This window comes from Coenobita brevimanus, chromosome 37 (assembly GCF_032717465.1).
Source record: "Coenobita brevimanus isolate Jiangsu-jjx chromosome 37, ASM3271746v2, whole genome shotgun sequence".
Taxonomy (NCBI): Eukaryota; Metazoa; Arthropoda; class Malacostraca; order Decapoda; family Coenobitidae; genus Coenobita; species Coenobita brevimanus.
In genome coordinates, this window is record NC_136990.1 from 3,619,775 (window position 1) to 3,632,274 (window position 12,500).

Here is a 12,500-nt window from a genome sequence, read left to right on the forward strand (position 1 = left end):
AGGAAACTAGGAAGACAATGTGTGTAGATGTGAAAGCTTGTATAAATGAACCTCAATTAACCCTCTGATATAGAAAGATAGATAGATAGATAGATTGACAGACAGGTAGAGACAGACTGATTGATAGACAGATAGATCGACAGATAGACAGAGGGAGACAAATGGATCAATAGATAGATAGACTGAGAGATTATTAGACAGACAGAGACAGAACCAAGAAAGACAGACAGACAGAAAGATAAACTGACAGACATACAGAAAGACGGACACAGGTAGACGAACTGACAGAGAGAGAGAGAGAGAGAGAGAGAGAGAGAGAGAGATACTGCAGGGGTTAGAGAAACTGACTCTCTTTGCACGACCTCGACTGACACTCCCGCGTTTCATCACCACCAGCGTGCAGTGAACATAGGAGAGAAAGAGAGAGAGAGAGAGAGAGAGAGAGAGAAACTTAGGGAGGAGGGAGAGATGAATTATATGGATGAAGGAAGTGAAAGGATGTGTGAAGGGGAAGAAAGGAGGGGAAGGGATAGAGGGAGGGCTTGGGTAGGGGGTAGAGAGGTAGGATAGTGGGTAAAGGATTTGGGTAAGGGAATGGATAAGGACTGTAGGGGAGGGAAAGGGAGGAGGGAAAGGGAGGATGAAAGGGAAAGGATGGCTGGAAGAAGTTAGTAGGTTAGAGTGGGGAGACGGGGGGAGAAAGAGTGAAAGGTATTTTATTTAAGATGCAGGTGAGGTGGAGAGAAAGGAAAGGGTCGAGAGAGAGAGAGAGAGAGAGAGAGAGAGAGAGAGAGAGAGAGAGAGAGTAAGTGAGTGACAGGGGTCAGAGTAAGGAGGACGGGGGGAGGGTGACAAAAAGGAAGAAGAGGAAGTAAGTGGAGGGAGGGAGAGAGGGAGGGAGAGGGAGATGGAAGGAAGGAAGGATGGAGGAAGGGAGAAAGAGTGACGGGAATGAGAAGTAGGAAAAAGGAGGGAAAAAGGAGAGTGAACGAGGGAGGGAAAGTGAGAATAAGAGGAAGCTAGAGTAAAGGGAAGGGAGAGAAAGGAGGGAGGAAGGGATGCTGCTGGGGAAGAGGTATAGAACAGGGAGAGAGGAAGGGAGAAGGGAGAGACAGAGCAAGAGAGGGAGAAAGGAAGGGAGAAGCTGGAGGGAGAGAGAAAGGGAGATAAAAAGGGAGAGGGGGAGGCAAATAGAAGATAGGTAGAAGGAAGTGAAGAGGTAGAAGAGAGAGGGACAGGGAGAGGGAGGGAGAGAGAGAGAGGAGAGAGTCACTAAGCTAGGGAGGAAGGAGGTAAAGGAGGGAGGGAGAAAGGAAGAGAGAGGGCGAGAGGGGCGAGGCTTAGGTCAGTAAGGAGGGAGAAAGTGAAAGTTGTGATGTGGTGGCTTGTTGTACAGGTGGCTGGATCTGCCCCCTACCCCCCACCCCTCACCCCCACTCCCCCAATACCCCCATACCCCTCCCCTCACTCCCTCACTCCCCCTCCCTCCACCCCTACCCCAATCTCTCCCCCCCACGAACCACAAGAACATGGCTCAGGTAATCGAGAAAAGAGAAAAAGTGAAAACTGCCAAAAAAACAAAACAAGCAAAATCAATTAAGAAGGGATTGTTTAACAGAGGAAAACAAGAGAATTAATAAAAGATCATGTTAAAGGAAAATTAATTATGAAAAAGGGCTGTGAAGTAATAATGGGTAATGGAAGGACGTATATCCTAGTGGGCCGCCCTAACAACGATGTGACACTGCAACAATCTCAGCCCGACTTAACCTGGAGGATCCAAATCGGGCCGAAACTTTTCATTTTCACAATAAACGCAATTATTGTTGTTTTGTTGCCTAACCCCTGTCTGTCTGGCCGAGCAGACCCGTCGACCACAGGTATGCAAGTGCTTCTATGGGGCCGTCCTTCTCACAGGTACAGTACAGTGCATACACCGTGCAGAGAACCCGTGTCCCCTTGTGGTAGACAGCGCCTCACCAGGGTAATTAATTTGACGAGGTGCAAGGAGATATGAAGGTGTTTGGCTGCCGGGTGGACGCCGCAGCTGCTCCGCCCACTATGCCGCCATGTGTAGGCCCCTTGTCAGCGTGGTTACAGACAAGTAGTGCAGACAAAGAGAGGGGTGTGTGTGCTGGGAGCAGGGCAGTGAAATGGCAGGGGACAGGGTGACATGGAGGCGATTTGTTTGTGGCCACCCCTTACGGGATTAAGGCGTCTGGGAATAAATAGAGAACCTTTTCAACTTAATCTTACATAACCAGACATGAGAACCAGCCACAGACATCCCATACAGCGTTCACAGAGAAGTACTACAGACACCCAAAGATAAACAGCCACTTAATAACACCAATTAATCTCTTCAACTTAACCAAATCTAACTTAATCTAGCCTAACCTAGCGTGAGATACAGCCTAGCCACAGACACCCCACACACAGCAGCTAAAGAGACAAATAACACAGCCTGTCACAGATAACCACCACATAAAACAGCCATTAAGAACAACAGTCCCAGTCGTAAATAAGAGGAAACACTGACTCACTAGGCAACAACAGAGTTCCATCAGATTACAGAGTCGAGTCAGGAAGATCACTTATATCCCTGCCTTTTATACCGATACCTATATCAGATTCGGAATTAGTGCCAAGGTGGTGGTATGTGAAAGTGTGTGGGGTTCTGTTGCTCGTGGGAGGATGATGGACCCCACTTTACATGTTAATAATTAGAACAACAAGAGTAAAAACAAAACTAGTCAATGAAAAACAGTACTGAACATCACAGCCTCCATCCCCTACACACACACACACACACACACACACACACACACACACACACACACACACACACACACCAATCTACAACTTCCACAGAGAAGAGTGACAAACAGGACCTGAACTTCATCTGACCTTTTGAGACTATAAAACATAACATAGATCCTCTCTCTCTCTGCACAGTTCTTTATAGTAATATTCTCTTTCCTTTTCTTCTCCTTCTATGCCTTCCTCTTCCTCCTCCTCCTCCACCTCCTCCTTCTTCTCCTCCTCCTCTTCTTCCCTCCTCCTCCTCCTCCTCCTCCTCCTCCTCCTCCTCCTCCTCCTCCTCCTCCTCCTCCTCCTCCCCATACTTCAAGGTTACTCCAACAAGAAACGGAAGCAAAAAAGACATTATGGGTTCCTTAAGAGGTGAAAGGAAAGGGGGGTAGGGAGGAGGGATGGAGGGAGAGGAGGGAGGGTAGGGGAAGAGAAGGAGGGTAGGGGGAGGGAGAAGGGGGGGAAGAGGAAGGTAGGGAGAAGGGAGGGCAGGAGAGACAGTGTATGGGTAATGAAGGAAGGCAAAAAACAGGAGTTCTCTTAGAAGTGAAAGGAGTGGAGAGGAGGGAGGGAGGGAAGGAGGGAAAAAGGTAGTCGACGAGGGAAAAGGGTGGGGAGTAAGGGAAGGAGGGGGAGGGTATATGAGGAGGAGAGATGAGAGATAGCGAGGGGAGAGGAGAGGGAGGGAAAAGAGGAGGAAGAAGTTACATGGGAAGGAGGAAGTGAAAATGAAAGAGAGAAGGGAGAGAAGAGAAAGAATGTGGAGAAACGACAGGGGGAGGAGAGGGAGGAAGGAGGGAAAGGGGAGAGAGGGGAAAGGGGAAGGGAGGGAGGGAAGAGGAAGTGGAGGTACAGTGTCCAATAAAGACAGTGGTTTTGTTTCGTGTGTTTGGTCAGAACAAAAAAATTACGTTAAAACAAATTTTTTTCTGCTATTTTACTGCTTCTGGTACACATTGTGGGTATATTCGTGTGTGTGTGTGTGTGTGTGTGTGTGTGTGTGTGTGTGTGTGTGTGTGTGTGTGTGAGAGAGAGAGTGTGTGAGAGAGAGAGAGAGAGAGAGAGAGAGAGAGAGAGAGAGAGAGAGAGTTCATTATTAGCGCTCCTGGATCTGAAAGGGAAAGGGACAGGTGGAAAGGTAGACTTGAATGCCGGATTATTTGACCATATTAAGCCTTTCACCACAAGGACGGGGCTGGAGAGGGACGCCTTCGTGTGGTGGCACTGATCTGACCACGGCTGCTTCTCTGCCAGGTCATATAAACGTCTCTCAACTCCCTCCCTATCCCGCCAAAGGAGAATGGTGGACTGCAGGAGGAGGGCAATTTCAGCCTACGGTCCGGTCAGTTAACATAGAGCTTAGTCTACAACTACTACTACTACTACTAGTACTACAACAACACTATTTCTACTTCTACTACTACTACTACCGTATTCCCCTGACGCGAAGTGATTTCTCCAAAGCTAAGAGTTATAAAAGGCTGAGATTTCAACTATAACTACCATCACCTTCATGAACGAGACAACTCTAGCTTTCTCCCCAAGCTATCACCAGACGCTTTTACTCCTCCCTCTCTCTCTCTCTCTCTCTCTCTCTCTCTCTCTCTCTCTCTCTCTCTCTCTCTCTCTCTCTCTCTCTCTTAATTAGCCTCTGTGATAAAAAGGTAATAAAGAATGACAGACAAACGAGGTGATCATGTATACAATTTGTTTAATGATATAATTGTAAAAAATGGGAACAATAGCATACTAGGACAATAGGGACGCAAAACATATCCACACACACACACACACACACACACACACACACACACACACACAATATTGAATAGCATTGTATAACATTAACATTCACTGGCTACCCATCTGAGAGAGAGAGAGAGAGAGAGAGAGAGAGAGAGAGAGAGAGAGAGAGAAATCAGTGACACGGACCCGTGTTCTCGTGGGGTAAGGAGGCTCCCTAACGCCTCTTCCTTAGCGATTTATTTTCCAAGCTACCCATTAACATCCTCTTCTTTGCTTCTTATATATTTTTTCAATGTCGAGATAGAGTGCATGAATAACACACAAGAATATACAACCGGAGCAAAATCGAAAATAAATCGGTAAGGAAAAGGTGTGAAGTTGCCATCACGACCATGACAAAGGCAGTAAATGAAGTGGATCGGATCTAAGTCGACCCACATGACGAGAGAGAGAGAGATAGAGAGAGAGATCTTCCAAATACTGACACTGCATTGATTATATACAACGGGATACTGAGGTATATTATGCAAAATAAATCGCTATGGAACACGTGTTAAGGAATTTCCAACCCAAGTCCAAGCACTTGGAAACATCACAGAAGGCCAGACAGAAATGGATAATATGACAAGTAAAAAATAAACAGAAAAATTCTGAATAAATATCCCCGACAAAGAGTAACGGAGATAAGGGGAGGGGGGATGGAGGGAGCCGCCCCCCCCAGCCAGCCCCTTAACCCCCCATTGCCCTCCAGTCTGACTCCTACCCCCCCACTGCCCCCTCATCTAAAATTTCGAGTTATTTAATGGTGGATAATGCGTAGAATTGGATCAAAATAGGGCATGACTCCACCTTGCCCCCCTCCCCCATCCATCGACACCTCACCACCCCACTTACATTACTTGACCAACGTAACAGTAAGTGGGAGGATTTAGTTATTTATCTGTCTATCTATCTATCTATCTATCTACCTGTCTATTTATCTATCAGCCTGGTTATCTACCTATCTATCAATCTGGCTATCTCTCCGTCTATCAATCTTTCAAAGGCTAAACACTAGAGAAAGTTGGAGCTGATGGACAAGTAGGAATGGACGAGAGCAAAGGGATATACTGATACATGAGGCAAAAATTATCATATTAAATACAACTATAAACACAGTAAGAAAACACGATACTACATCAGAGAATGAGATAAAATAGTACATGATAAAATTAGCCGAGTTTTACCTTTGAAACAAAAACGGACGCTAACATTGAAGAAAATGGGTCTCTTGATGGTACACTACAGTAGATTTTATTTCTGCTCTAATTATGTCTTTATTTACTGCCTGACGCCGGATCCTGTACGAGGCAGCCAAGGCAAAACGATCTACAGGCCTTTTCGTTCCTACTCATTAACAATCCCCTCTTCCCACGACGCCTACCCCTACGTATCCTATTGTAAATTCGCCCTCTCTCTCGCTATCCCTCGCCTGTTACCAACAATAAAAATATTCTCAGTGGAAGGGGTTATTCTTCGTGTGTGTGTGTGTGTGTGTGTGTGTGTGTGTGTGTGTTCAGCGATATACGACCATTGGTGCAGCTTGCTTGTTTGTACACACACACACACACACACACACACACACACACACACACACACACACACACACACACACACACATCCATCTTAAAAGTTCAGCTGTAACAATAGATTAACACACGAATATGATAAGATGCTAGTCACAAAGAAGTTCTATGGGAAGGAATAGGATAGTGAGTCAAGCAATTATTGATTTTCAGTTTTCCTCACGTAACTCAGTGGTATAACCTTTCCACCGCACTTCTTCGTGACTAGGATCATATTCTAACGTTAATCGCTTGTTACAACTCTGCACTAAAGACTGGGATGGCAATTTTAGGCCAAGTTAGAGTGAAAAGAGTATAGAAAAATTAATATGAATAAGCTACACACATATCTACGATCTTCTTATCTCCTTATCAGTAAATTGGTTTAATTCCCATGCACTGCGTCTGAATCTGTATTAGTCTATGTTATATCCACTGTAGAAGTTCCTAGGATGGAGAGTGAGAGCCAGGCGTAATCCTTTCTCATGCTGGTGAAGTACGAGTGCGAAAGAGATGTTGGTAGGAAGAGTGATGTATGTGAAGGTCAGTGTGTTGTAATGGTTACCACCTTCAATGGAGTTGGACTGTGGTTGAGTTCACTCGTGTCTATCTGTTTGTGTAAAGGATATGTCGAAAAATTATCACTGCTACTACTGCTGCTGCTGCTGCTACTACTACTACTACTACTACTAATAATAATAATAATAATAACAATAATAATAATAATGCTACCACCACTACTACTACCACCACCACCATTACTACTAGTACTACAAATAATAATAATAATAATAATAATAATAATACCACTACTACTACTACCACCACCATTACTAGAAATACTAATACTAATACTACTGCTACTACTACTACTGCTACTAGTAATAATAATAATAATAATAATAATAATAATAATCTATCTATCCCCTACAAGCATCTTCCTTAAATTGAATAAAATCGTCTTGTTCCTGATAAAAGTAAAAAACTAGGACTGAAATACCTAGCCCCGGGCCCCTACGCTCCTGATAGGTAACAAAAGGCTGGCTGGCTGGCTGGATGGATGGATGGAAGGACGGGTGGATGGATGGATGGATGGATGGACCGATGGAAGGATATATAACTGAATGGATGGATGGAAGGACGGGTGGATGGATGGATGGATGGATGGATGGATGGACGGAAGGATATATAACTGAATGGATGGATGGAAGGATGGATGGTTGGATGGATGGATGGATGGATGGAAGGATATATAACTGAATGGATGGATGGAAAGATGGATGGATGGATGGATGGATGGAAGATTAAATGAATGGATGGATGGATGGATGGATGACGGAGGTGGATGGAGGGCGATGCTCTGGATCAGGGGTTCTTAACCATGGGATACAGGGGGTCCGTGAAGGTCAGAATAATTGAGAACAATTTAGCGAGATTGCGTGATGCCGTTTGGCATCATTAACTTATAAAAAAAATCGAAGTCTTGAAGAATTCTGGTGTTCGTTGACACAAGCCTACCCTCGTCTGGCACAGCAAAGCTACCGGTGCTCTGATTCCGTTTGCAACTACATACCTTTGTGAGTCAGGGATTTCAGCGCTTGTTTCTATCAAAATAAAAAGTCGAAATCAACTGGATGTCAACGATGACATGCGTGTTGCCTTGTCAAAGACCACTCCACAATGTCATCTTATTCAAGCCAAACAGCAACAACAACCCTCTCACTGAAATGAACTTTTGAGCAGACTTAAAGTTTTGTTTTGTTTAATTTGCTCAAGTTGGATGTATTTCATTTTTTCGAGTGGCCATTAGTTTTTGCATGAAAAAGAGTGAGAAACATAATTCTTTGTAAAGACTGTTTTATACTTTGTGATACACTGCGTGAGGTAGTTTTCAATACAATAATGTATATTCATTGCAAGCAAAATGCTGCGTTTGTGCTGATGTGCATTTTTGTAGGGAAGGGGTTCATAGCGTTCACCAGATTCTCGAAGGGATCCGTGACTTAAAAAAGGTTAAGAACCACTGCTCTAGATGGAGAGATGGCAATATTAATCCAAGTTAGAGTGAAATGAGTATATAAACGTCCTTCAGCCTTAACTTCACGGTCAAACTTAAAGCAATAAATATTTTAACTGTGCACAAAACTGCTTGATCTGAGACCTATAAAATCACTGAAGCAGATACATTAGCTCACTCAGTCCCCCCCCCCTTCCTCTCTCTCTCTTCATAGGTTCGTGTACGTATACTAATCATCACACGCTATATTGATTTCAAGATTTTCGTGCTCTCTCTCTCTCTCTCTCTCTCTCTCAGAGGGCAGTGGGGATAAGAGTCAGACCAGGGGCGGTTCCCTATCCCCTCCCCCGATATACGATACCCTATTAAGTTAATGCAATAGCTTAAAAAATAGCTGTTATAATATTCGAGTTAGCTGAGATAATAAAGATAATTCTGAGATAATAGCTGGGTTAATAGCTGAGAAAATAGCTGAGATAAGAGCTGAAATAAAAGATATGAGAGTTTTGATAGTGGATGTAATAATAGGTCAGATACACACAAGATTACTTATGTTATGAATGATACACACACACACACACACACACACACACACACACACACACACACACACACACAGTGACATACATAGAGACAGCACACACATACAAACATAAACAAACACACATACAAACAGCACTCTCATACAAACAAAACACACACACACACACACACACACACACACACACACACACACACACACACACCATACACACACACAAATTAATGCTAATTATGAATGGAAAAATTAAGTCATCATAAAGCTATAAAACTTGTGAATAAGGACCAGAGAGAGAGAGAGAGAGAGAGAGAGAGAGCTAATTTTACACCTCTTCGTACTCTCCCTCAGCTGCCAACTCCCACAGCTTGCCAATATAGCATTCTAATCAGGGTAATTATATGGGAATAGTTATTAGGCACTGATTGCGGTAATTATGAGGCACCTAGACTGACTCTCACCTGAAAAAAAAAATCCCTTGGTTTGGAATAAATTTTTTTAGATCTTACTGTATTTATTTGTCTGTTTAACTATCTATTTGTATATCTATCTACCTATCTATCTATCTATCTATCTGTCTATCTCGATCTATTTAATCTTTCAATTTCTTTTGATATCAATCTATCAACCTGCCTGCCTATCTGTCTGTCTATCCATCTATCTATCTATGTACCTATCTATCTATCTACCTATCTGTCTGTCTACCTTGATCTACCTACCTGCCTACCTATGAGTCTGTTTACCTACCTATCTATCTATCTGTCAGTCTATCTATCAATCTATGCCTCTCTATCTGTCTGTCTGTCTGTCTGTCTATATGTCTTCACTTCTACACAAATTGATAAATACATACGTGATATCACCTATCTATCTATCTACCTATCTATCTATCAGTCTACCTATCTATCTATCTATCTATCACCTGTGTCTGCATGTCTGTCAATGTCTTCACTCATACAAACTGACAAATACAAGCGTGATAACACCTATCTATCTATCTACCTATCTATCTATCTATATATCAGTCTATCTATCTCCCTATGTGTGTCTGTCTGTCTATATGTCTTCACTCATATACAAACTGACAAATACAAGCGTGATATCACCTATCTATCTATCTATCTACCTAGCTATCTATCCATCCATCCATCAATCTATCTATCTGTCAGTCTATCTCTATCTGTGTCTGTCTGTCTGTCAATATGCCCTCACTCTTATACAAACGGACGAACACCCACCTGATAACACCACCTATACCATCATACACCTAATCCACCCTATCACCAACACCACGATAACATATCACAATGGCCTTAAGATTATCTCATTTGGTCCCCACCCCGTCTTCTCGTCCCTAACATCTTTTCCTTAGCGATTTATTTTTGGATACGGCTGGTTAATATCCTTGTGCAAGTCATATGTGCTGTGGCGGTATTGGAAGGATTTATTTATCAGAATAGGACAGTAAGGTGTAAAAAACGAAATAAATCGCTTATGAAGAGGTGTTAAGTAAGGAAGCTCTCTAACAGCTCTTGCTTAGCGATTTATTTTTGGATAAGGCTGGTTAATATCCTTTTGTAAGTTATCTGTGCTAGCAAGGATTTATGAAACAGAATAGGACAGTAAGGTGTAATAAACGAAATAAATCGCTTAGAAACAGGTGTTAGGTAAGGAAGCTCTCTAACACCTCTTCCTTAGCGATTTATTTGTGGATATGTCCGGTTAATATCCCGTTCCAAGCTGCCTGTGAAGAGTAGGGTTGTGTCAAAAGGATTTATATAACACAGAATAGGACAGTAAGGAGTAATAACCAAAATAAATCGCTTAGAAAAGGGTGTCAGGAAGCTTCCTTAACGAACCTAGTCATAAGAGTGTGTCATAGATAAGAATACTTTTATTAGTAATGCCAAATTACTCACCACACTATCGTTCAAGGGCGCTTCCAAACACCGCTCCCTCAGCGATTTAGTTTTATTACATTTGACTGTCTTCTGTGTTACATAAATTCTTCACTATCGCCATAATCCGCACTACTAACGTCTATGTATTGCCAGATAGATAGATAGATAGATAGTATTGCCAGACGCCTTCATCCCGTAAGGGGTGACAACAAACAAATCGCCTCCATATCGCCCTGTCCCCCGCCATTTCACTGCCCTGCTCCCAGCTCACACACCCCTCTCTCATATACCTCTCCATTCCACCCCTCCATCTCATCCTTGGCCTCCCCCTCCAATACAAAATAACGTACAAAAGGATAATAACCAGCAACATCCAACAATAAATCGCTCAGAAAAGGGTGCTTGGGAGTCTACAAACTAGAAGAAAATACAGGTCCGTGTGTCAGAGAAAGGCATATTCGCAAAGCCTGACTAATACATACGGAAGATGTCGAAAAAATTTGAGACACACCTTGGTAATGGCAGGATTTTCATTGTGTTTCGTCAGTTATAAATTTTCTTCGTGTGGAGCTGGGAGGATGGTTGTTTCTTAGGCCCGCTTTCTCGTAGGGTGAGGAAGCTTACCTAGCATCTCTTCCTTAGTGATTTATTTTCCATGTCACACCTTACTATACCCTTTTTACTCTGACTTGGCCTAAAATGCAGTCTCTTCATCTTAAATGCTGAGTTGTAACAATAAATTAGCACCCGGATATGGTGATAGTCACGGAAAAGTGCTATGGAAAGGATGTGGAGCCATAACATTGTCTTTTTCTGCCACTGAGCTACGTGAAATAAGCTGCAAAAGGAAGAAAATCTGGGCCAAGTTAGAGTAAAATCAGTATAGACTCTTGCATCACATTCATTCCTTGTGTTTCCAGCACAGACTGCATAGACTGGAGAGGATGGAGAGTGAGAGATTAACTAGGAGAGTGTGAGTGAGGTGGAGGGAGGCGAGGAAGGGGGAGACCGAGGATGAGATGGAGAGATGGAATATAGAGAGGTATATGGGAGAAGGGGGTGTATGTTAGGGGGAGGGGGCAGCGAAATGGCAGGGGTTAGAGTGACATGGAGTCGATTTGTCTGTGGCCATCCCTAACAGGATTAAGGCGTCTGGCTATAGACAGACAGATAGACTGAATAAGTAAGATAAAAACCAGTTAACAAAATATTTCATGCAAATATAAACCGGTACTGAAAAGGTGCTACGGAGCTTCCTTCTCTGACAAAAATATGATCCTCTGATTGTACAAGAAATACAGATTAAAATTAAAATGAACTGAAATAAAAAAGGCAAGTATCCAAAGCCTTGTGTTTGCCTGTAGCCTTGTCTTCTGCACTCACGTTGGCATAGGTTAGTAGTGTCTCTCCTTTAGCGATTTATTCTACTAATCACACCTCAGTATTCATTAGTTAGTAAATTAAACCGATATCAATAAGACATGGATTATAAATAAAATATAAAGGTATAATAAGCAAAATATTATCGTTGACATTGGAGTTCGCAGCGCTTCTTCCTTAGCGATTTATTCTCGTCACAGCGCCTCAATATTCACTAGCATTCAAATTAAATCGGTATCAACACGACAGAATGATACCAAGGCACAATACGAAACACAATCGCCAAAGGATACGTGTTAAGAGGCCTCCCATAGCAATCACAACACAGGAGCATCCCTATGTCGACATATAAATATACGGAGATATTATGGTCGCCTACAGATTACCTACAAGTGCTGGAGGGCTTACGGTGCGCCTGTCTTCGTGATTTTGGCTCGTTATGTTCGTTAAGTTCGTTAGGTTCGTTATGAAATTACCTGATTATTACCCTCAAGAATCGTCAC

The 12,500-nt window shown here is 42.9% G+C and overlaps 2 protein-coding genes across 3 annotated transcripts in view; one reads left to right on the forward strand and one right to left on the reverse strand.

Annotated features, from left to right (window-relative positions):
* Window positions 1-12,500, reverse strand: part of LOC145396368 (solute carrier family 35 member G1-like) — a 103,886-nt gene that overhangs the window by 90,808 nt on the left and 578 nt on the right. The gene's annotated exons all lie outside the window — the stretch shown is intronic.
* The window catches only part of LOC145396396 (carbohydrate sulfotransferase 7-like), a 100,341-nt gene that overhangs the window by 81,206 nt on the left and 6,635 nt on the right, over window positions 1-12,500 (forward strand). The window lies entirely within an intron of this gene.